Source organism: Pongo abelii, chromosome 22 (genome assembly GCF_028885655.2).
Source record: "Pongo abelii isolate AG06213 chromosome 22, NHGRI_mPonAbe1-v2.0_pri, whole genome shotgun sequence".
Lineage (NCBI taxonomy): Eukaryota > Metazoa > Chordata > Mammalia > Primates > Hominidae > Pongo > Pongo abelii.
The window spans coordinates 21,937,842-21,963,381 of NC_072007.2; the positions used below are offsets into that span (position 1 = coordinate 21,937,842).

The 25,540-nt window shown below is 41.3% G+C and overlaps 2 pseudogenes; both read left to right on the forward strand.

Annotated features, from left to right (window-relative positions):
• Positions 1–4,653: 4,653 nt before the first annotated feature.
• On the forward strand, positions 4,654–8,088 carry LOC100936472 (immunoglobulin heavy variable 4-38-2-like; annotated as a pseudogene).
• A 10,209-nt stretch (positions 8,089–18,297) lies between these two features.
• LOC100439127 (immunoglobulin heavy variable 3-33-like) lies at positions 18,298–19,143 on the forward strand (annotated as a pseudogene).
• Positions 19,144–25,540: the final 6,397 nt, after the last annotated feature.

Consider the following 25,540-nt stretch of genomic DNA (forward strand, 5'->3'; position numbering starts at 1 on the left):
GGAAGGAGGCAGCTATGCTGAGCTGAGGCCGTGGTACAGCAGTTTTCTTAGCTTCCACATTATCTCATTTTGCTTTGAGTTCCACTGTTATATCAGCCAAGAATGTGGGACAGACGGGTGCTCCTAAGAGATCTTTAACTTGCCCATTTTGATGGGTTCTCCAGAAGATGTGAGAAGCCACTTTGTTTGTAAAGCATCCCAAAGCCATGCCCTACTCCGGAAACATGTGTACCTATTTCCTGGTCTTTGGTTAACTGACAAGCTCTCATCAGTGCACCTGGGCTAATTTCACATCAGGTAGAAAAATGTGTTGTAAAGCAAGGCTGACGTTGTAATAGCAATTCCTGCTTAATAACCTTCAGCATTGTTGTTGTGTGCTCCATCAACTAATTACGTTAGTTCAGGGTTCTCAATGGGAGTTTCTAATAAATATCAGGGATGTATAGAAGTTCCCCTAAGTAAAATAAAACAATTGTGAAGACAACCTCAGTGTTCAACCATATTTCCACCCTTCACCACAAAGGAACTTTCATCCACCTGGAAGTTGGGTTCATTTTCAAAATAGTTTTTTTTATATTTTAATATCTCAAGATGATTGTATGTGATATTTTAGTAGAAAATGAATTATGGGAACTTGAACTAACCAACTGAAAATACATTCACAACTAAACAAGATGCCAGAATGTGATTGGCTCCTGGTGTTTAAAATTCAACAGGTTATGTAACCAGGCTTTAAATTTACACATCTTCCTGTTACTTTCATGGCACAGTCAACTCTCATTATGTAAGAAATGGTGAGTGCATTCCCAAGGGTCATGCACAGTTATAAAAATAGACTTGGTGATGTGAGGAGTTGATTGTTTAAATTCCCCTCTGAAGAAGCAGCATCAACTCAACAAACCACTCACTTCCCTCTGTGACTAGAACTGTGTCACAAGCCACATGAACCTAAATCCTTGATGGAGATAACAGGACAACATAAATTGGACTGATCGTTTTTATGCAATAAAATTAATAGGTGAGTCTGCACTCCAGCCTGGGCAACAGAACAAGTCTTGTCTGTAAAATACAAAAGAATGATAAATTAATAGATACTGACTTTGACATTTTGGATAATAATATTTTCATAAACCGAATTTTATTATACCCACATTGTTACCTACATCTTCACTGAAAAGTTCCTAGTTATGTTGAGTTCCATCAACACTCCACATGTTCAAATCTGGACGTCCAAGAGAGTCTGGAGAGTAAAACACAAAGAGGGCAATGAAACTAGTGTATATTCAGCACCTCTTAACTCAGGAGGACTCAATACACCCTGGAACACTCTGCTTTTCTGAATGGCTCACAATGACTCCGGCTCACTCTCCATCCTCCTCAAACATCTAGCTCCTGTTTGCCCTAAGTTCACTCTCTGCTCTTTTTTTTGTCTCTCTATTATTATTATTATTATTATTATTATTATTATTATTATACTTTAAGTTTTAGGGTACATGTGCACAATATGCAGGTTTGTTACATATGTATACATGCGCCATGCTGGTGTGCTGCACCCATTAACTCATCATTTAGCGTTAGGTATATCTCCTAATGCTATCCCTCCTGCCTCCCCCCACCCCACAACAGTCCCCAGAGTGTGATGTTCCCCTTCCTGTATCCATGTGTTCTCATTGTTCAATTCCCATCTGTGAGTGAGAACATGCAGTGTTTGGTTTTTTGTCCTTGCGATAGTTTACTGAGAATGATGATTTCCAATTTCATCCATGTCCCTACAAAGGACATGAACTCATCATTTTTTATGGCTGCATAGTATTCCATGGTGTATATGTGCCACATTTTCTTAATCCAGTCTATCATTGTTGGACACTTGGGTTGGTTCCAAGTCTTTGCTATTGTGAATAGTGCCGCAATAAACATACGTGTGCATGTGTCTTTATAGCAGCATGATTTATAGTCCTTTGGGTATATACCCAGTAATGGGATGGCTGGGTCAAATGGTATTTCTAGTTCTAGATCCCAGAGGAATTGCCACACTGACTTCCACAATGGTTGAACTAGTTTACAGTCCCACCAACAGTGTGAAAGTTTTCTTATTTCTCCACATCCTCTCCAGCACCTATTGTTTCCTGACTTTTTAATGATCACCATTCTAACTGGTGTGAGATGGTATCTCATTGTGGTTTTGATTTGCATTTATCTGATGGCCAGTGATGATGAGCATTTTTTCTTGTGTCTGTTGGCTGCATAAATGTCTTCTTTTGAGAAGTGTCTGCTCATATCCTTTGCCCACTTTTTGATGGGGTTGTTTTTTTCTTGTAAATTTGTTGGAGTTCATGGTAGATTCTGGATATTAGCCCTTTGTCAGATGAGTAGGTTGTGAAAACTTTCTCCCATTCTGTAGGTTGCCTGTTCACTCTGATTGTAGTTTATTTTGCTGTGCAGAAGCTCTTTAGTTTAATTAGATCTCATTTGTCAATTTTGGCTTTTGTTGCCATTGCTTTTGGTGTTTCAAAAAAGAGCCCACATTGCCAAGTCAATCCTAAGCCAAAAGAACAAAGCTGGAGGCATCACACTACCTGACTTCAAACTATACTACAAGGCTACAGTAACCAAAACAGCATGGTACTGGTACCAAACAGAGATATAGATCAATGGAACAGAACAGAGCCCTCAGAAATAATGCCGCATATCTACAACTATCTGATCTTTGACCAACCTGAGAAAAACAAGCAATGGGGAAAGGATTCCCTATTTAATAAGTGGTGCTGGGAAAACTGGCTAGCCATATGTAGAAAGCTGAAACTGGATCCCTTCCTTACACCTTATACAAAAATTAATTCAAGATGGATTAAAGACTTAAACGTTAGACCTAAAACCACAAAAACCCTAGAAGAAAACCTAGGCATTACCATTCAGGACATAGGCATGGGCAAGCACTCTCTGCTTTTAGTCTGTGCTCTGAAGTCTTCGCAGAGGTGAAAATGAGCTGTCAGACGGATATTCCTTCTCACCACAACATGGAATTTACTCTTTCATTTAGTGACCACTCTTTCCATAATGGCTGATTTCTTTTGGCCTGTTCATTACTGGTGATTTAAGGGAATCTCAGTTGAATCTTTCTTCTTTTGCATTTTGTCTCCATGACAATGTTGGGAAGTTTTTCCTCTAGCATCATAACATGATCTAGTGACCTGACACGTTTGTGGCAAACAATACCTACAAATTCAGAAGCTCTTTGGTTTTCTTTCCACAAAATATAATTCTTGCTCTTCTGTGTATGAGCACATCCTAGCATCCCTTTACACACCCATGTAGATGTCTACAAGCCTATGAAATATTCCCTGTAAGTAAAAAAAAATTATCTCAATTTCTCTCAATGTTCATAATTCTCCTGAGGGTGAGGAAGTTATTTCTGGATCTGTTCAAACAAATGGCCCAGAGACCACTTGGTAGGTAGGTAAGGAGCTCACCTTGTTCTGGATATTGAGTCTGTCTCTCTCCCTCTGTCATGTCACAGAAGGTCAGCCCACTTGTTCAACTTCCATGAAGAGAGCCCAGGTTTATCCGGATTATACAATACACCCAGCTTCTGATGACTCTCCTGTTACAACATCCATGGAGATAGATTATTTATTATATAATTCACCAAACTAATGTGAAATGCCCAAGTTGCAATACTGCACACCCTAGGGTATGTTCATGCAATTCAGCGGAGGAGAGTCTTTCAGACACAAATGGATCTGAATTGGTAAATATGTGAGTACGAATTCTGGGCTCAAGTGTCATTGTCCAGCCATGTTTCACAAGTGTGACCTGTCAGGGAAGAACCAGAGTTCCTTGTTCTCTCAGAGGGGAGAGCTCACAGAGGTCCTCTCTGGTTCCCAGGAAAGGTAATTTCACTAATCTTGGTGATGAGGCTATCCTCCAGTGCTGATGTATAGAGAGTTTTTATCTGAAGTCACTGCTATTCCCAATGTACATCTTTTCACACAGAAGTGTTTAGAGGTCAGGCCATATTCTCAGGGTCACACATTGAGAAGGATGGAGATATATCCCCCTTCCTTCTTCTGAGATCTCACACAGAATCTCAAATTTCAAAAGGTCTCAGAAGGGCAGCTGTCAGGTGCTGTTTAAAAATAACCCACTTCCTGGGACAAGTAGTGTCCTTCTAACCATGATGGATGTTCTGAACTACTGTACACATTGCATGGATCCAGGTTTGTTTCAATTCACTGTGATTATTACACTCAGCTGCTGTTTCAATGTGTCTGAAGGGGTAAACGACAATTTAGATGAACTGGGTGTGTGGTTGGTTTTATATGAGTCTTTAAAGGTAGAACAGTATTGACCGTATTCCAAAATCTGTCCTTGATCCATGATCACACTCATCTCCCAGACCAGCTCCTTCAGCACATTCCTACCTGGAAGAAGAGGACTCTGGGGTTGGTGAGGGGAGGCCACAGGAAGAGAACTGAGTTCTCAGAGGGCACAGCCAGCATCCTCCAAAAGACTGGGGCCTCCTTCATCCCTTTTCACCTCCCCATACAAAGGCACCACCCACATGCAAATCCTCACTTAGGCACCTACAGGAAACGACTACACATCTCCTTAAATTCAGGGTCCAGCTCACATGGGAAATGCTTTCTGAGAGTCATGGACCTCCTGTGCAAGAACATGAAGCATCTGTGGTTCTTCCTCCTCCTGGTGGCAGCTCCCAGATGTGAGTGTCTCAGGAATGCAGATATGAAGATATAAGATGCTTCTTCTGATGCCAGGGCTCACTGTGGGTTTCTCTGTTCACAGGGGTCCTGTCCCAGGTGCAGCTACAGCAGTGGGGCCCAGGACTGGTGAAGCCTTCAGAGACACTGTCCCTCACCTGCGCTGTTTGTGGTGGCTCCATCAGCAGTGGTTACTACTGGAGCTGGATCCGCCAGCCCCCAGGGAAGGGACTGGAGTGGATTGGGTACATGCATCATAGTGGGAGCACTTACTACAACCCGTCCCTCAAGAGTCGTGTCACCATGTCAGTAGAAACGTCCAAGAACCAGTTCTCCCTGAAGCTGAGCTCTGTGACCGCCGCCGATACGGCCGTGTATTACTGTGCGAGAGACACAGTGAGGGGAGGTGAGTGTGAGCCCAGACACAAGTCTCCGGGCAGGGAGGCAGAGGGGACCGGCGCAGGTGCTGTTCATGACCAGCAGGGGGCGCGCGGGGCCCACAGAGCACGAGGCCGTTTCAGAGCAGGTGCAGGGAGGGCGGGGCTTCCTCATCTGCTCAGTGCTCTCCCTCCTCGTCAGCACCTCAGCTGTTTCCAGGGCTCCTCTGTCTTTATTATCTGTGGTACTGCTTCCTCACATCCTTGTGGTAGGCAAGGAAGGAGGAAGGCAAATTTTCCTCTTAGAGTCGAAGTGTCACTAATTACTAGGAAATTTCCTACAAGTTCCTGAATGTCCCATTTTTCCTTCTTAATTAAAAAAAGATATTTTTCTAATACTTCTCAGAATCTCTTGATTTGTGTCATCAGTTGACTTGTGCTCTCTTTGAAATTCAAATGCTGAAACCTTAAATCCAATTGATCTATATTGGAATTTTAAGGATAGAATTAAGGTTAAATGTGATCATAAGTCTGAGATTCTAATGCAATAGATCTGTTGTCTTTATAAGAAGTGGAAGAGTCACCAGAGCCCTCTCACTTTTCCCGTGCACGCGGAAAAGAAGCCATGTGGAGACATAGTGGACTAGAAGGTGCAAGCCAAGAAGAAGCCACACCAAGAACCAACCCTGCCAGCACCTGAATCTTGGACATTCAGACTTCAGAATTGTGAGAAAATCAATATTTGTTGTTTAAGCCACCCACTCCTGTTGTCTTCTTATGAAGACCCAGACAGACTAATACCACATAACTCTGTTAGCTTCTGGAGGGAGAAGCAGCCCCCTGAGGCTGGGCACATCTATCAGATTTCCACATGAAGTAGGCAAAAATAGTAGCTCTCATATAAAAATGTGTCATGGCCCTGTTGGCCATCTTTTTTTGATGGAGTCTCGCTCTGTCGCCAGGCTGGAGTGCAGTGGTGCAATCTCAGCTCACTACAACCCCCGTCTCCTGGGTTCAAGCAATTCTCCTTCCTCAGCCTCCTGAGCAGCTGGGACTACAGGTGTCCACCACCATGCCAGGCTATTTTTTTCTTTTTGTATTTTTAGCAGAGACAGGGTTTCACTGTGTTAGTCAGGATGGTCTCAATCTCCTGACTGTATGATCTGCCCACCTCGGTTTCCCAAAGTGTTGGGATTACAAGTGTGAGCCACCGCACCTGGCCCCTGTTGGCCATTTTTGGGGCAAGGTCTCTGAAACCAGCCCTGATGCCTGTACCACAAAATTGTCTTTTATCTTTCATGCGAACATAACAAATGGACAATGAGGACCAGCTGCATGGAGACTGACCACTGAACATCTTCTGCTGTCTCCTAAGTAAGTCACAGGAAAACACACCAACATCACCAACATAACTGTTTTCCTTCAACTTCCTCAAACGAACTATAGAAATGATCCCTTAAAGTATAGTCTATTCATTCAACTTTCTAAATTTTCACTGAATGGCTTCCTAAATTAGGAGCTACATAGGATCTGAGTTTTGTTACCTTTCTCCCAGTCTTCCCCAAGTATCAAGGACAGAATAGATTTAAATTAAATTTGGCCGTCCATGCCCCCAACACCACATCACTTTTTAACATCCTTATCATGTACACATCCTTCTGTGGGCACCCCACATCAGGTTGCCCAGGAATGGCCAGAAGCTGTCATCACCTTATGGGCTGAGGCCACGAGTTATACACACATGTGATTGCAGTCACACACACTCTACTGCAGGACACACCTGTGTTCTGAGTAGCTCAGACGCCTGCTGATCTCAGGTCTTCTCTAATAAATTACACACCTCTTATTAATGAAGGTCCAGATGGCCCCATCAGCTGCAGAGCAGTGGATTAAAGCTCATGGGTGAGTCAGTCAGGCAGAAGTCAGACAATGGGAAGGGTAGGCTGGTCACTTCTATTGTCACTGAAGTTCCCAGTGGATTTTAATGGAATAAAACAATATTAGCAACACAGGGGCAGAAAAGAAGACTGGCTCTTGAAGGTATTTAAGGACCAGGAACTTTATTTGGGGGGAAAGTGAAAGACACTTTTACATGGAAAGCCCTAAAGCACATACAGCAGCTGACAGAGTGGCCACTGTGCACATGAGGGCTGAGGAGACGGATGGTAGGTTACGTTGCTCCAAGATGTTCCTGGGTGTGTGACGGTTAGACTCCTCATGCATATGAAAATAAGAGCTGGACTCAGGGAGAAACAAGGGCCATACCCCATAGGAAAGGAAGAAAAAAAAACAGATGGGCACCCCTGGAGAGAGCTCATTAGATTTGGTAGGTTTCAGACAAAAATTATTTCCAAAGGTTTTAATGTTCTAAGCTAAATATGAATCTCTTCAATAAAGTGAGAATTAAAAGAAGAATGGAGCTAGGAGTTGAGAGAGGAAAGAAATTATGAGAGAACAGAAAGAAAATCCACAAAAACTGTCACATGACAGAGGCCAGAATGGAGCTGATGCAGCTACTTCATTATTCTGCAGACCTAGTTGACCATGTGGAAAAGGGGTTCGAACAAACGGGACTTTCTCCAACCTTCCAAAACAACCTCCTTCTTATGCATATGCGGTAATCATGATTCTCAGGGTGGCCCTCCCAACTTTTCTGTTCTTACCTCTTCCCCCAGGAGTAGAGTGTCTTTTCCAAACCAGAGTGGTTTCTCTGCCATGTCCTCAGTTTCTCCTCCGTTGTACTTAACCTGAAGATTAAGGATTTCATCTCGATGGAGTTTCCCGGGAATCCTCTGTTTTCTTTGGTTTCTGTTGACCACATCACAGGCCATAGGACACAGGTTTTAGTGGATTTCCCCTGGAGATAGTGGAGGTGAATCCAGGCATTCCACAGTCCTTGCTGTTCTTCTCTTCCCGTCAGCACCACAGGACAGCAGATAAGAGACCTGACTGTGGATTTTTCAAATCCCCGGGAAAAAGCCTGCAAGGACTAATAGTTTCACATCTAACACCATTAGCACATGCATCCAAAATTTAAAAAAGAAATCCTCACTAAATATTTCCAAGTTAGCCTGTTCCTCTCTCAATGCCATCCTGTGGCACCTGCCCTGGGTTCAGTAACATGTGGGCCCCAGTCCTCTCTGAAGGTTTCTGCCTCCTCAGATTTCAGTCCTCTTGTTTGCTCTGTTAAAGCAACTCCAGATATGTTAAAAAGTTTTCTTCTTCATTTATTCATAATTTTTCAGGTTTGTTGTTAATGAGGAAAGAGTAAGATCATAGTTTCCTCATTTTTCACATTCCCATACTGAGTAACTGCTCTTTCTATGAAAGCCAGAAATTAAGAGAACAACTCAAGTATCCATATCCATTACAAGTGAATGTTGAACAATTTGACGTATGATTACGAACTAAAGTACAATGCAGCATTAGAATCAAGGCATCCTCATTCACATAAAATCATGGCTACATTCACAAGTAACTGTTGAGTGAAAGTAGCTAACAAATTAAGAGTGCACTTCATAAACTTCTATTTGTATAAACTGCTGAAAGTACAACTATTCTAAAGCAACAGAGAAGATTTGATATTTGTGAGAATTGGGTTTTGAAAGTAATGGGGTGGTGAGATGAAATTACAGAGAAGTGACACAAAGATTTAGGTGTGAACTGTACACAAATTAATTGAAGCTCTGATTAAAGGGTTGCACACATGTTACCATTTTCCAAATTGTGCAGTATATATTTGAATTAATTATTAATTGTACTTAAATAAAGCAGTAACAAAGAAACAAATGAATACATTTATTGAGGTAGAGCCCAAAATAGATGGGAATGAACACTCGAAACATCTCTGAATCTTGAAAGTACACACGCATGAACACTGGTTCTCTCTATGTATTTCAGGTCAATAGCAGAATACACTAAAAGAAAACAGAGATGTCCTGGCAGGGGTGGAATCCTGCAAACCTCACTAGGCATGTCTCACACTGCCCTGCAGTTGTCCCAGGGGAGCAGTCTCCTCTAGTGGTCAGAGGCACAGGCCGAGATAATGGGGCTAACTCTGTCCAGCTGTGTGACCTTGAATGCAATGTACAACAACTTTGTTCTGTGTGTAATTTATCTTCCTTAAAATGTGACATTGACACTTGCATTAAATGTATTCTGTAAATATGTAAAAATGGGATAAGATGATGACTGGTAAATGATTATCAGGGCACAATCACATAATATAAAATGATATTTTTCTGAATGACTACAAATCTCCCCCAGCGCACTTCATCTGCCCTGAGCCCTGCCCCTCCTCAGGATTCCCATCCCAGAGCTTGCTATACAGGAGGAGACATGCAAATAGGTTTCTCCCTCTGCTGATGAAAACCACCCCAGTCCTGACCCTGCAGCTCTGGGAGAGAAGCCCCAGCCCTGGGATTCCCAGGGGTTTCCATTTGGTGAACAGGTCTAAATACAGAGGATTCACCATGGAGCTTGGGCTGAGCTGGGTTTTCACTGTTTCTGTTTTAAAAGGTGAACTAGAGAGATAGAGTGTGAGTGAATAAATTTGAGAGAAACAGTGGATATGTCTGGCAGTTTCTGACCAGGATGTCTACAAGTTTGCAGGTGTCCAGTGTGAGATACAGTTGATGGATTCTGAAGAAGACCCAAGACAACCTGGGGAGTTCCATGAGACTCTCCTGTGCAGCCTCTGGATTAACCTTCAGTGGCTACTGAATGAGCTTGGTTTCCCAGGCTCCAGGGAAGGGGCTGGAGTGAATAGTAGATATACAGTGTGATGGAAGTCAGATATGTTACGCACAATCTGTGAAGAGCAAATTCACCATCTCCAAAGAAAATACCAAGAACTCACTGTATTTGCAAATGAATAGTCTGAGAGCAGAGGGCATGGCTGTGTATTACCATATGTAAGGTACCACGTAAGAAGACATAGGTGTGAACACAGACACAGCGTTTCCCGCAATGATAAAGGAGGAGGCTAGGATAAAGTGGGCACTCAGAACCCAGAGAAAACAGGGGTAGCTCTAGGGCAGGTGCAGATGGTCATCATGGGCTGCTTTCCTTCAGGGTCTGTGGCTTCCTCTGCATCCAACAGTTTCCCTTGGAGCCTCTCAACATTCATGTTTCTGTGGCCACCCCTGAGGTCTCTGGATTAGAAAAGTTTATTATGAGAAGAGGAAACATTCTCATTTGTCCCAAAGCAGATGTAAGTAATGGAAGCAAAAAATGCACAGGAGGCCAGGTGGGGCTGTAGATACTGTCATCCCAGAATGTCAATCTCACCACTAGTGCTGGAGAGGGATGGGAGTTTGATGGAGCTTCCATAACAACCCTGTGGTCCAAGATAAGTCCAGCGAGGCCATTGGTGCCTCCCAGAGCACAGTTGTCCATCAGGGATGTCCAATGCTTCCCAGCAGCAGCCATACCTCAGTGTCTCCACTGTGCACAGCCACTGTCTGGGAGGAGCTCCCAGGATGGGTGTGTTTGGCACACACCAGGTGGCACGTGTTAGAGTGCAGTGCAACAGCTGGCTGCCTGGTCTATTGGGCTCCCTGATGCAGGAGAGATGGGAGGTGCATTCTCAAGGCCAGCACGCTGTTTGCGAATTTTTATGTAAAAACCCTGATTTTACTTCATTTTCTCAGAGGACATAGATAACTAAAAACAGAATCTGCAAAGAAATTGTAATTTTCAACTTTACCCCAAATTCATTGTTTCTTAATTCTGTGCAAGATCCAGACATACTATTACCTTCCTCATGGGAATTTATTCTACTTAAAACTGAAATCATTTTTTCTCCTATTCTTTGTTTCTGTTCAAGTACAGAGATCCTGAGCAAAGTAAGTTGGGTTCTTTCCACACACTAACCCTCACCTTTCACAGAGAATGAGCAGAGATTGTCCTCACTCTGAGTCTAAGGGAGGAGCTGTTCCTGCACAACTCAGAGCCTGCAGAGACCCCTAGGTGCAGCTTCAGTGAGTTAGATATTTCTCCATTTGGGTGACCTCCAATGCCTGTGACTGCTGCTCAGGCCTAATTGTTGGTTAAGCATTAGGACACTCTTTAGGTGATCACATCTCAAGACTATTCTGAAAATCACCATGAACAGAGATAGTTCAATGGCCATTCTCCTGACACAAGTTTCTCTTTATTACTTGGTTCCAATATGGAGGAAAATGTGACCCTATATTTGTCTGAATCCAACATCAGAATCCACTGCATTACGCTAGGAGACTCACTAATTGAACACAAGTGAGCTCGTTATTTCCATAGAAATGTAAGTATTTGGAAATTTCAACGTGTTCTCCAGAACCTGTGCATGCCAACAACTGTGTTTCTCAGTGCACTCTTGGCCTGAAGAAGCCCTCACAGACCCTCTCCCTCACCTGTGCCATCTCTGCATTCTCCATCACAACCAGTGTTTCCTGCTGGAGCTGCATCCATCAGCACCCCCATGGGAGGCACTGGAGTGGATCCGGTGAATAGGTCATGGAGGGAGCACAAATTACTCCCCTCTTCTCAAGAGTCCAGTCACCATCTCCAGATCCATGTCCAAAAAGTAGTTCTTCTTACAGCTGAACTATGTGAGCAACAAACACATAGCCATGTATTTTAGAGCAAAAGACACAGTGAGGAGACCACAGTGTGAACTCATACCCAAGCCTCCCTGTGGGGGTGCATAGGACAGCCAGGGTTACTCAGGACACCAGGGTCCCTCAGGACACCAAGGGGCACTCAAGACCATTGTAGAAGCACGCAGGTAGCCAGGGGCTCTCAGGAACCATGGGGGAAAATCACGACACCAAAGGGTGCTTGGTACAGCGGGGGGCTCAGGATTATTGTGGGGATTCAGAAAGAGCAGGTTCAAGGCTCAACCTCAGAGCAGGTGCAGCTGGTGTGAAAAGCGGCTGGATGAGGCGTTTTGTGTCCCATCATGTTTCACCACCAGACACCCTCCACTACATCCATTCTAATGCATGTGTTTGTATGATTAGAAAATATTTATATAAATATATAACCATAGCTAGGTGTGTCAAGTTGTCCTCTCCATCTTATATCAGACTTGTCCGTAAGGACTAATTCCCCATAATTACTTGAGAACCTCATAAATTGTGTTCAATTATGTAGGATTCCTCTCTTTTTCTGCCTTCCTTCCTCCCTTCTTCTCTCTCTCTCACACAGAAACTTACATACAGCCACCCCACAACACACATAAATCTATAACTTTTATTACCTGACGTATTGAAAAGTAATCTAAAGTTACATAAAAATCAGTAGTTCACTGTGAATATTGTAGGAGAAGGGACAGTCTAGGAAGGAGGAATTACAGAACAAGAGGATATTTTGAGGGTAATTGTCTTGTTATCTATGTTGATAATGATAATGTCTATGACCACATTTGTAAAATTGAACACTTCATGTAGAGATTATTATTTTTTAATTTAACCCCATGCCATTATTTTGCTGTATTCTAGCATTTCTCTAAAAATACAGAAATGTCCAGCACTCATTCATGTGTATATTCAGGAGTCTCTGACTTTTCATGTATTTTATTTAACTCTGTCTAATTCCTTTGATACCGAATTTTACCTAGTATAATTAGTACTATCTTTAGCACTGATTAAAAGTCTCACTCCTCCATCATCTCCTTTTTTGTCACACAAGCTGAATCTAGTTTGGACTCACAGGAGCTTCTTCATTCAATGCCAGTGGGAGTTTCAAACCCTATAAAACCCCCTATAAATTTTCATTAAGAAAGTTTATCAAACTCCACCAGTCATGTGCTATTAGTTCGTTTTCACAGTGGTATAAAGAACTACCTGAGACTGAGTAGTTCACAAAGAAAAGAGGTTGAGTTGACTCACAGTTCTGCACGGCTGGGGAGGCCATAGGAAACTTACAATCATGGTGGAAGGTGAAGGCGAAGCAAGGCACATCTCACAGCGCAGCAGGAGAGAGAGGGGGAAGTGACACATACTTTTAAACTATCAACTCTCGTGAGAACTCACTCACTATGATGAGAACAACATGGGAAAACTGCACAGATGATCCAGTAACCTCTTACCTGGTCCCTCCCTTGACATGTGGGGATCAGAATTTGAGATGATATTTAGGTAGGGATACAAAACAAATCTATAGCACATGTCCAGCTCTGTCCTGGAGCTGTTTCAGGGATCCAGTGTGTCCTGTTGATAGAAACAGTGATCGCCATTCTAACTGATGTGAGACAGTATCTCACTGTGGTTTTGATTTGCATTTCTCTGATGGCCAGTGATGATGAGAATTTTTTCATATGTCTTTTGGCTGCATAAATGTCTTCTTTAGAGAAGTGTCTGTGAAAAAAAAGAAACAGTGACACCATCAGTTGTAGTTGACAACATGCAAAGCCAAGAGATCTCAACTGAGATTTAGTGTGTATGTCATGTCTGATGAAGTCATACGCTCAGAGCAAGTGAATATGGAAAAGTGTATTATCTGCATAGTATAGGTGTCTGCTGAGTGCAGGGCAGGTCTCGCAGGAAAATCTAAAATGGCTTGAAAGAAGATAAAAGGACACTGGCTCAGTGTTTTTATAATGGTTTAGTGGTGGCGAGGCTTCCCACTCACAGATTGGGGTTTATAAGGTTTGAAACTCCCACTGGCATTGAATGAAGAAGCTCCTGTGAGTCCAAACAAGATTCACCTTGTGTGGCAGATGATGGAGGAGTGAGCCTTAAGTAATCAACAGTCATGCACCAAAAAATAGCGTGACAACTTATTCTAGGTGGCAAGAATAAAAATAATGAAAAAGAAATAAGATAAGGATTCAGTATGGATGGACAAGACCCAGATCTACAGAAATGAGATGACTTTAGAAATATAAGGAAATAATAATGAGAAAAAGAAAGAGGGGATGGGGAATTAGACAGGGTCCGGGCCTAATGTCTTGGGTAGAAGCCTCTCACAATCAAGGACTATCAGCTTATTCTGCAGGTCTTAGGTCAGACGTCTGCTTAAAAACATCAGAAATGCCAGGCAATCAGTGAGGATGCTCAGTTTAACATCTCCTATTTGAGTAGATTTACAGTTGTGTGGAGTTCTTAATTCATTCTTTTTTGTTTGTTTTTAGAGGCAGGCTCTCACACTGTTCTGCAGCTTAAAGTACAGTTGTGTCATCATTGCACACTATAATTTTGAGCTCCGGACTCACGTAATCTTCCCATATTAGCCTCCTGAGTATCTAGAATTAGAGGGGAAGGCCACCCCTCCCCTGCTTATTCTTTAAAATATTTTTTCATAGAAATAGCGTCTCTTTATGTTGCCCAGGCTGGTTTTGATTGTCTGGTCTCATGTGATTTCCCTCACTTTGGTTCTGAAAGTGGTGTGATTATAGGGAAGATCCACTGCATCTGGCCTGAATTGATTCTTTAGTTGTAAAACATGAAGCCAATAATTAACTGCCTGACTGTTTTGTGCAGTGAGTTAGTTAAAAGTTTCTGATAAGATTCCTTCCAGTATAATTCAAGAGCAGTATTTTCTGCTGATGTTTCTTTCAGTTTCCTTGTTGAAGATCAGAAGACACTGTGGAAAAGATGTAGTAAAAAGGCAGTTTTAACTCTTCATGATTGTGGTGGATATCACACAGGAATCACTTTCAGTATTTTGTAACACATGCATGCAATAGGACAAAGATGATCTCTGGGGGTAAACTCTATAAATGTATGGGCCTTTTAGCTGCCAAGTCATAGGGTAATAACTGATGCACCCTGAGGAGTGGACCATGATTCCATAGTGCTAGTGGGAGAACGCTTGGCCAAGGGTGTTTTACATTTTATTAAAATTGATAATTTTTATGTAGCGATGCCATTTTTAAAACATTCCCAGAAGATTGTGAGTGGGATTGACTGTGTCTTCTATGAACAATGACAATGCCCTCCATGGTTAGATAATATTTTAAACTAGATTGAGCTAGACTGATTGCTGTATTGAATCACTATGTTTTTTTAGCTTCATGTTAGCTTTTTGCGTGTTAGCATTTGCTTTAAAATGATATTAATCAGCCCTCTAGTTGGTAGAAACTCATCTGAGAGTTTCTTCCCTTGTTGTCCATCTCAATAGGATTTCCAGAAGACGTCAGAACCCTCTTGGTTTCTAAAAATATCCCAGACTGGGCGCCGTGGCTCATGCCTATAAACCCAGCACTTTGGGAGGCTGAGGTGGGTGGATCACTTGAGGTTAGGAGTTTGAGACCAGCCTGGCCAGTATGGTGAAACCTCATCTCTACTAAAAACACAAAAATTCGCCGGGCGTGGTGGTGTACACTCGTAATCCCAGCTACTTGAGAGGCTGAGGTGGGAGGATTGCTTGAACCCTGGAGGCGAGGGTTGCAGTGAGCCAAGATTGTGCCACTGCACTTCAGCCTGGGCAACACAGTAAGACTCTGTATCAAACAAAATGACACAAAAAATTCCAAAGTTGTGCACCATCTAAAGTCATATGTACTTAATTCTCATTTTTAATTTATTAAACAGCTCAATAAGTTCAATGTTTCCTGCCTTCTCAGTTGATTTCACAACACATAGAAGAATATATCCTAAATGAAAGTTTGTGTTCTTAATACAAATTACAGGTTAATAACCTTTAGTTTTATTATTGAGGTATTATCCATCAATGTTAATCAGTGCTCTCAGTGGGACTCTTATCTAAAGAATATACAAAATATTTTCCTGATCATGACATAAAATAGATGTGAACACATTCTTAGCATTCAGCCGTGTCTCCTGTCTATCATGTTATAAACCACATGCTAAGTTTGATTTTATTGGGACTTGTTCTAATTTCAAACTAGTTATTTTTTATCTTCATGCAGCTAGATTATTATGTGTGGCTATTTATACAGAGAGTGATAAAGACAACATTAACAATTTTCACTGCAGGCATGTCTAGGCAACCCCTGTGCACAATGACCTTGGGGCGTTGGAGATTCTATGGGGACCCTTCCCTACCTGCCTAGGAGAGTTCTCTGCCTCCTACCTCTATCATTTTCCTCTTTGAAGAAGTACATCTAACTGTCGTTAGAATAGAGACAAAGACAAATCTTAACTGCTTCCAGCTGATGGGGGATGCTGTTTGGGGAAGATCTCTCTTGGAGGCCTGTCTAAGGGACCCCAATAAAAGAGAGCCATTATCCCAGGCTTCAGTGGCATGACCATTTGGAGTTTGATGGCCTGAAAATGAGAAGGGGCAAATCGGATTATTAGAAGATATGTATCAAAACCAAACAAGGTGGCAAGGACAGTTTGAAAAAAAATTCCAAGGCTGCTGACACGCCCAGATAACTGTGGCTGTAGTTATGCCTGCTAAGATTTGGGTGCATGAGTCTTGGCTTTTGTTAACTCCCTGGGATTTTTTTTCCCAAAGAAACCTCCAGGTTAGGGGCACCCTATTTATTCCATCACCTGGCACGATTTGTAGGATAATTGCTCAAAAGTAAAATATTGATCCAGATTTTTTATATTCCCCATCCCTTTTTGTTTCTTCTGGGCTGCAGCCAGAGATCACTGGTTGGTTCTGAGGAATAAGTGGAGTTAGTCTAAAATGCAGGCAAATACTTAAACAACTGAAGAGATTAGAATTTAAAGATAAGTGTATGATATGTTTTGAAATACAATTTTTCTCTTTCCAGTTCCGGTTTTTGTCAGAATCAAGTAATTATAAGACTGAGTCATTTGCAAAATAAACTTTAGTCTTAAACTTGGCCTGATTATTTGCATAAAGTGCAGCAAGAATATTAATAATAATTCCGTAGGAAAAGCCTGCAAGCACCAGGAGTTTCAAAGTCTAACACTATGAGCACATGCATCCTCAACCAACTCATTGAATATTTCCAAGTCAGCCTGTTCCAATCTTAAATGCCATCCAGTGGTATCTACTACATGGGTCCTGCTTCTCTCTGCAGCCTCCTCTCTCCTCAGATTTCAGGTTTTGTTTATTGTTTGTTTTCTCTCTGATATAAACTCAGATATGTTGAAGGTTTTCTTTTTTTTTATTTGTAGTTGTTCAGGTTTGTTTTTAATGAGGTCATAATAAGATCATAGTTTACACATTTTTACATTCCCATGCCGAGTAGCTGCTTTTCTCTATCAAATCCGTTAACTGAGAGAACAAATCACATTTTGTTACAGGTGAACAATTAAATAGTTTGGCATATATTTATATACTGGAATCTAATGCAGCTTGAAATCAAGTCATGCCTCACTCATTGAAAAAAACATGGCTAAATTCTCAAAGAATTGTGCTGAGTGAAAGAAACTAAGGAATTAAGAGTAAATTTTACATGATACATTTGTAGAAATATTAGAAGATGCCACTATTATAAATTAACATGGAGAAGATTTAAATTTTTCTGAGAATATGCCATTGGGAGTAATGGGGATGTGAGTTAAATTTCAGAGGAATAAGAGAAAGATTTAGGGATTAATTTATTCAAAACTTGATTGAAGTGCTGAGTAAATGGTTGCAAACATAGGTCTAGATTTTTCAAATCATTCACCATAAATTTGAATTATTTATTAATTACACTCGAATAAAGCAATAACAAAGAAACTGATGAGATAATATTTGACTGAAGTGCAGCAATAAATAGATCAATATTAACACAAGGAATATAACTGACTTCCAAAAACATACACATGAACCGTGGTTCTCTCTGCGTATTTAGGTAAATTAGAGAAAGTTGTCATAACAGATGGGGAAGCCTGCAGACTTCACTAGGCATGGGCCATGCTGCCTGGAGTTATCTCAGGGGAGCTGCCTCCTCCAGTGGTTAGAGCACAGGCCCAGATAACAGGACTAATTGTTTTTAGATGTATAATCTTAGACACACTGCACAACTGCTGTGTTCTCTATGTAAATTATCTCCTGTAAAATATAACGTTGAAGCCTACATTAAATATATTGTGTAAATATGTAAGAATAAAATAAAGTTACGAGAGCTAAGTGTTAATCAAGGCACAATCATATAATATATAACTGTATTTTCCTGAATGATGGAATTACTGCCGATCTCCCCTAGGACACTTCATCTGCCCTGAGCCCAGCCTCTCCTCAGATGTCCCACCCCAGAGCTTGCTATATACTGGGGGACATGGAAATAGGGGCCTCCCTCTGCTGATGAAAACCAGCACAGCCCTGACCCTGCAGATCTGGGAGAGGAGCCCAGCACTGGAAGTCGGCGGTGTTTCCATTCGGTGATCAGCACTGAACACAGAGGACTCACCATGGAGTTTGGGCTGAGCTGGGTTTTCCTTGTTGCTATTTTAAGAAGTGATTCATGGAGAAATAGAGAGATTGACTGTGAGTGAACATGAGTGAGAAAAACAGTGGATTTGTGTGGCAGTTTCTGATAACGGTGTCCCTCTGTTTGCAGGTGTCCAGTGTGAGGTGCAGCTGGTGGAGTCTGGGGGAGGCTTGGTACAGTCTAGGGGGTCCCTGAGATTCTCCTGTGCAGCCTCTGGGTTCACCTTCAGTAGCTGTGGCATGAACTGGGTCCGCCAGGCTCCAGGAAAGGGGCTGGAGTGGGTGGCAATTATATGGTATGACGGAAGTAATAAATACTATGCAGACTCTGTGAAGGGCAGATTCACCATCTCCAGAGACAATTCCAAGAACATGCTGTATCTTCAAATGAACAGCCTGAGAGTGGAGGACATGGCTGTGTATTACTGTGCGAAAGACACAGTGAGGGGAAGTCATTGTGCGCCCAGACACAAACCTCCCTGCAGGAACGCTGTGGCGAAATCAGCTGCAGGGGGCGCTCAGGATCCACGATCAGAGTCAGCTCCAGAGGCAGGTGCAGATGGAGGCTTATTTCCTGTCAGGATGTGGGACTTTGTCTTCTTCTGAAGGTTCCTCAGGGAGACTCTTCAATTTAGAAAACTGTGCCTAACAATGTCTTCTCTATGCATATGAGGACTTTTTCTCCCTGGCACAAAATGCAGATTGACGCTTACACGGATGAAAATTCCTCAACCGTGGTCACATCGATCAGAGATCCTGAGTAACCTCAGGGCTTCCTGGTGAGTCTTCTCCAGTCAGAACCAGGACAGGGACCTCAGTGAGATTCCCTGACTAGAACAGTCTTTACGGATCCTGGTCACAGACAATAGAGAGGCTGAACCAGGGTCACTGTCATGTAGAACCTCACAGGTTTCATGTCTGATCCTTCTCCTGAAACTAAAGTATGGAAATCAGTATCAGTACTGATCTGGTGCTTCTTTTGTTCCTAATCCATTTACATTCTTTTTAGTCGTTGTTCTCCTTTTTCCATTTGTTTTCCTGCTTTTTGAAAAAGGAAGATATTTCCCCCGTGAGATGTAAGGGATGACAATTTTGGGGGATGGCTGGAGCATCCAATATCCTCAGGGCCGGCCATCAGTAAGTGCAGGTTGAAAGTCTCAGAAAGAGCTGAAGCTGCTTAATCACCATGGAGTTTTACCTTCTCCAGTTCTGTTCTGATGGAATCAGGGCCAAGTAAGTTATCAATGATGGTCTAACTAACATAGAGTCAACCGATTCCAGTTTTAACAACGTCTGTTAAAAATTCACATTACCACATGGATTAGAGTTTTGTCAAATCAATGCACAGTATTGTCCAGCCAAGTAGACCCAAAGACGGACCGTTACACATGGAGAAAAACATTAACCTGAGTTATAGATTCTTACAGTGTTAAAGGTGTAAAACTGATTATTTAAAAATGAGGCTATTTTTCTTTTTGCTATTGAGTTGTAAAAGTTTCTTTTACATTTGGACATTAAAACTTTTTCAGATACATCGCATGGTATCCAATTCCGTAAGTTGTAGTTATTTTGTTGCTTTGCAGAATCTTTTTCATAATCTATTCCCACTTGATCAATTCTGCTTTTTTTGTAGTAAAATCCAGAAAAGGATTGCTAATTTTTTGAGGGTTGGGAGTTTTACAATTACAGGTATTACAGTTAGATATTTAAGGAATTTAGACTGAATTTTTGTGTTTATTCTAACCTAAAATTCTTAATCCTTTTCATAGAATTAAGTTTGAAAATCCAGTTTTCATAACACCCTCTTTGGAAGACACTATAATTTAGCCATGTTATATTGATGGTTCTCATGCTGAAAATCAGTTCGTCATCAATATGTGCATTTATATCTAAGGTCTCTATAGGTATTTATGCCAAAACTTTCTATGTTTTTAATAAATGTTGAGGCCTGGAAGTGAAATGCCTAAAGCTTTATTATTGCCTTGTTTCAGATATTAGACCAAAATATTCTAACCTTTTACTATTGAGTATAACAATAGCTGTGGCTTTTCTTAATGGCTTTTATTATGTTCAAGTTGTTTTCTTGCCTTCCTACTTTGTTCATAGTTTTTATAATAAAACTCTGAATTTTTTCAAATTCTTTTTCTGTGTCTGATCAAATGTTACTGAGATATTTTTTCTTTAGTTTTTTAATGTGGTGTACTGAATTGATTGATTTGAGAATGTTGAATCAAGTATGCATCTCAGGAAGAAATTTGAGTTGGTCATGGTGTATGGTCTTCTAAAAAACTTTGGAGTTTAGTTTACTATTGTTGGGGATTCATTTATGTCTACCAATGATATTGGTCTGTAGTTTTCTTTTATTGTGGTGCCTTTGTCTATTACTGGTAATACTATAATGGTAGCCTCATAGAAAGAGTTTAGAAGGTATATTGCAGACTGCCTTTAAAATAGATTTTATCAGTGGAGAAATGGTGACAGTTTTTTCTTCACTTTTCTGTTGGGAAGAATTTTATGTTGTTTAAAAGATATTTAGAATGACTTAACCTGGTTTATGAGCTGTCATTATATTCCTTTCTTCCATTCTTTTTGAAGAACTGCTTACCTTTCCTATTTATTTTTAGGTTTGTTTTTAGACTTGTTGCAATACATTTTGAGGTGAAACTTGGTGGAATTTTTTCTAATAAATTAGAAAAAAATAAATCATTTAATTGACTATTTTATTCAGGTTGATTTGTTTAATATTTGCTAAAGGCCAGTTCTTTAAGCTATGACACATAATAAATTCCAAATGGCAGTACCTCATTATTTATTTAGCTTTTGTACTTATATTTTTCAGAGGAAGAACCACTACTGTAAATTGTAAAGAGCCAATACATAATTGTATTGTATGCAAATCTGTGACTGTTTACATTATCATATCTCTGAGAAACAGATAAAGTTTATTTACTATATATATATAAAGAGTTTGGAAGGTGGACTCCTCACCAATTTTTGAAAGAGTTACAGAAGGGCTGGCATTAGTTCTTTAAATGTTAAGGTTTATTTTATGATGTAACATATAACCTACCATGGAGAATGTTCAATGTGTGCTTGAGAATGATGTATACTACTTGACTCTTTGTTGGAAGATTCTGTAAATATCATTCAGATAAATTCATTCAATAGTGTTGTTCAAGTTCAGAGGCACATTAAGAATTTTCTTTCTGGATTTGCTATACATTATGGTCATGAGCTATTAAGGTCTTCTCTTATTATTGTATTGTTTTCTATTTCTTTATATCTCTTACAGTTTGCTTAATGCAGTTATATTTGTAGTCGTACACACGTGTAAAAACAAAAATCATAATTGCTAAATGAGTTTTATGGCACAGTCACATTATAAGTAATATTTTTCCAAATGCTACCATTGCCACTAAACTCCTCCTGGAGTCTGACATCTGCTCTGGGCACTGCCTTCTTCTCAGGCATCCCACACTGGAGCTTGCTATAGAGGAGGAGGCATGAAAAGAGGGCCCTCCCTCTCCTGGTGAAAACAAGCTCAGGCCTGACCCTGCAGCTCTGGGAGAAGAGCCACAGCCCTGGGATTCCCAGGGGTTTCCATTTGGTAATCAGGACTGAACACAGAGGACTCACTATGGGGTGTGAATTAAGCTGAATTTTTCTTGTTGGTATTTTAAAAGGTGACTCATAGGGAACTAGAGTGAGTGAGAGTGAGTGGATATGAGTGAGAGAAACAGTGGATATGTTTGGCAGTTTCTGACCAGGATGTGTGTGTATTTTCAGGTGTTCATTGTAAGGTGCAGCTGATAGAGTCCATAGAGGACCTGAGACAACCTGGGAAGTTCCTGAGACTCTCCTGTGTAGCCTCTAGATTCGCCTTCAGTAGCTTCTGAATGAGCCGAGTTCACCAGTATCCAGGCAAGGGGCTGGAGTGAGTAATAGATATAAAAGATGATGGAAGTCAGATACACCATGCAGACTCTGTGAAGGGCAGATTCTCCATCTCCAAAGACAATGCTAAGAACTCTCTGTATCTGAAAATGAACAGTCAGAGAGCTGAGGACATGGCCGTGTATGGCTGTACATAAGGTCCCAAGTGAGGAAACATCGGTGTGAGTCCAGACACAAAATTTCCTGCAAAAAGAAGAAAGGAGTCTGGGCCAAGGGGGACACTCAGCACTCATAAAACAGGTGCAGCCCCAGGGCAGGTGCGGGTGGAGGGAGGGCAAGGGCTGCTTTCCTTCAGGGTCTGTGGTTTCCTCTGCTTCTAACATTTCCCCTCTGAGCCTCTGTACATTTATGTTTTGTGCCCACCATGAGGTCCCTGGATTAGAAAACTAATTTAAAAGAGGAAATATTCTCATATGTCCCCAAAACAGATGCAAGTATTGGAGGCATAAAAATGCACAGGAGCCAGGTGAGTCTGTAGACACTGCCACCCCCCAATGCCAGATTCATCACTAGTGCTGGAGAAGGGTGGGAGTTGGATGGAGCCCTAATGACCCCGTGGTCCAAGCTAAGTCCAGCAAGGCCATTGGTGCCTCACTGAGCACAGTTGTCCATTAGGGATCTCCCATGTGTCCCAGCAGCAGCCATGCCTCAATATCTCCACTGTGCACAGCCATTGTCTGGGAGGAGCTCACAGGTTGGGTGTCTTTGGCACACACAGGTGATGGGTGTTAGAGTGCAGTGCAGCAGCTGGCTGCCTGGTCTATTGGGCTCCTGGATATTGGAGGGATTGGAGGTGCATTCTCTGGGCCAGCACGCTGTTTGTTAATTTTTATATAAAAGCCATGATTTAATTCATTTTCTCAGATGACATAGATAATTAATAACACAATCTGCAAACAATTGTAATTTTCAACTTTACCCCAACTTCATTGTTTATTAATTCTGTGCAGGATCCAGACATGATATTGCCCTTCTCAAGAGAAATTGTTCGATCGAAACTGAAACCAGTTGTTTCTCATATACTTTGGTTTCTCCCCATGTGCAAAGATCTTGATTAGGGTAAGTTTGGTACTTTCCACACACTCACCCTCACCTCCCCAGATAAAGAGCAGAAATTGTCCTTAATCTGAGTCTGAGAGAGGAGCTGTTCCTGTACCACTCAGGGCCTGCAGAGACCCCCAGGTGCAGCTTCACTGAGTCAGGTGTTTCACTCGTTGTGATTGCTGCTCAGGTCTAATTGTGGGCTCAGAATTAGGACACTCTTTAGGTTAACATAGATCAATCCTATTCTAAAAATCATCGTTATCAGCGTGGTAATAATTAAGTGTTCATTTTTCTAAACAGCAGTTTCACTTTTTTATTTGGTTTCAAGTTTGAGAAAAGGAACATGTGATAATACTTTTTAATCTAACCTCAAAATCTACTGAATTTTTCTAGGAGACTCACAAATTGGACAAGAGTGAGCTCTTTATTCTCATAAAAAATGCATGTATTTGGGTATTTCACCATGTTGTCCAGAACCTGTTAACATCAACAACTATGTTTTGCAGCACACTTCTGGCTTGAGACATCCTCACAGACCCTCTCCCTCACCTGCACTGTCTCTGGATTCCCCATCATAACCAGTGTTTTCTGCTAGAATTGTATCTGCTTGCCCCTAGAAGATGGACAGGAGTGGATCAGGTGCATGGGTTGTGAAGGGAGCACAAATTACAACCCACTTCTTAAGAGTCCATATCCATATCCAAGAAACAGTTCTTACAGCTGAGCTCTGTGCCCAGTGAACGCACAACTATGCATTTTTAAGCAAAAGATGCAATGAGGGGCCTTCATTGTGAGCCTAGACACCAACCTCCCTGCAGGGGTGAATAGGACCAGCAGGGGGCATTCGGGGCAGTACAGGGGCTTAGGATGATTGTTAGGGGTCAGGATGAGCAGGATGAAGGCTTAGCATCAGGGCAAGTGCAACAGGGCAGAAAAGGGGCTGTAGATGTGTGTTGTTTTCACCATCATATTTCACCACCAGACACCCTCCACTACATCTCTTCTAATGTGTCTGAGTGTTTATATGATTAGAAAATGGCATTTATGTAAATACTACTATATACTCATATGGAGGTGCATCCAGTTGTCCTCTCCATCTTATGTGGACCTTGTCCATCAAGCACTAAGTCCCTGTATTTACTTGAGTACCTCATACATTATGGTCAAAACATGGAGGGTCTCTTTTTGGCATGGTCTCTCCTCCTCCCTTCTCTCTCTGTCACACAAAAACACATGAACTGACACACACACAGAGCTTCCCAACTTTAATTATCTGACGTATTGAAGCAAATTGATTAGTGTGCAGCTTTTCTGCTTTGCCTGCTATTCATGTTATGTAAAAATAAGAACCATGTGTTTCTCAGCTTGTTACTTCTCTAAGCTAAGTAGCATCTTTGTTTATTATACCCAGAGACCAAAAGCAATCCAACTGTTATTCAGCAGCTTAACTGGTAAAGAAATTATGGAAAATTCATTTACTGGAATAATACCCACTGTTACAATCAAGTACTGCTGGATACACTCAATATCATGCTTAAAATAACAAGTACCTGAATAAGTAAAATAAGTCAAACAAATAAAAGTGCATACATACGATTCCACTTCTATAATTTCTATAAAGTAAAAATGAACTTAAAGTTACATAAAAAGATCTGTAGTTGACTGGGAACATGGTACAAGAAGAGAAGGTATAGAAAGGAGAAACTACAGGAGAGCAAAAGGAAATTTCTAGGATAATTGATTTTCTCTCTGTTAGTAAAAGTGAGGATTATGTCAATATTTGTAAAATTGTACACTTTATGTAAAGATTCTTATTTGCTAATTTCACCTCATTAAAATATTGCAAATTTTAAAATGTCTAATTTGGTAGAAAAGGTAGTAGAGAAAGATGAATAAAATACATAAAAATCAGAGAGTCCTGAATACACACATGAATGGGCCCTGGGTCTCACTGGACTTTCAGGGAGACACTAGAATACAAAAACGTAATGACAGGATTTCAGTACATGAAAGGAGTTTCTCAAACCCCAGGAGGCATGTCCAACTGCATCTTGGAGTTAACTCAGGGAGCAGGCATGTCCTTTGGAAGGAGCCATGACACCAAGCTCCCAGCACCCACTGTAGCTGACACCATGCCAATGCCAAGAGATCGCGACTAAAATT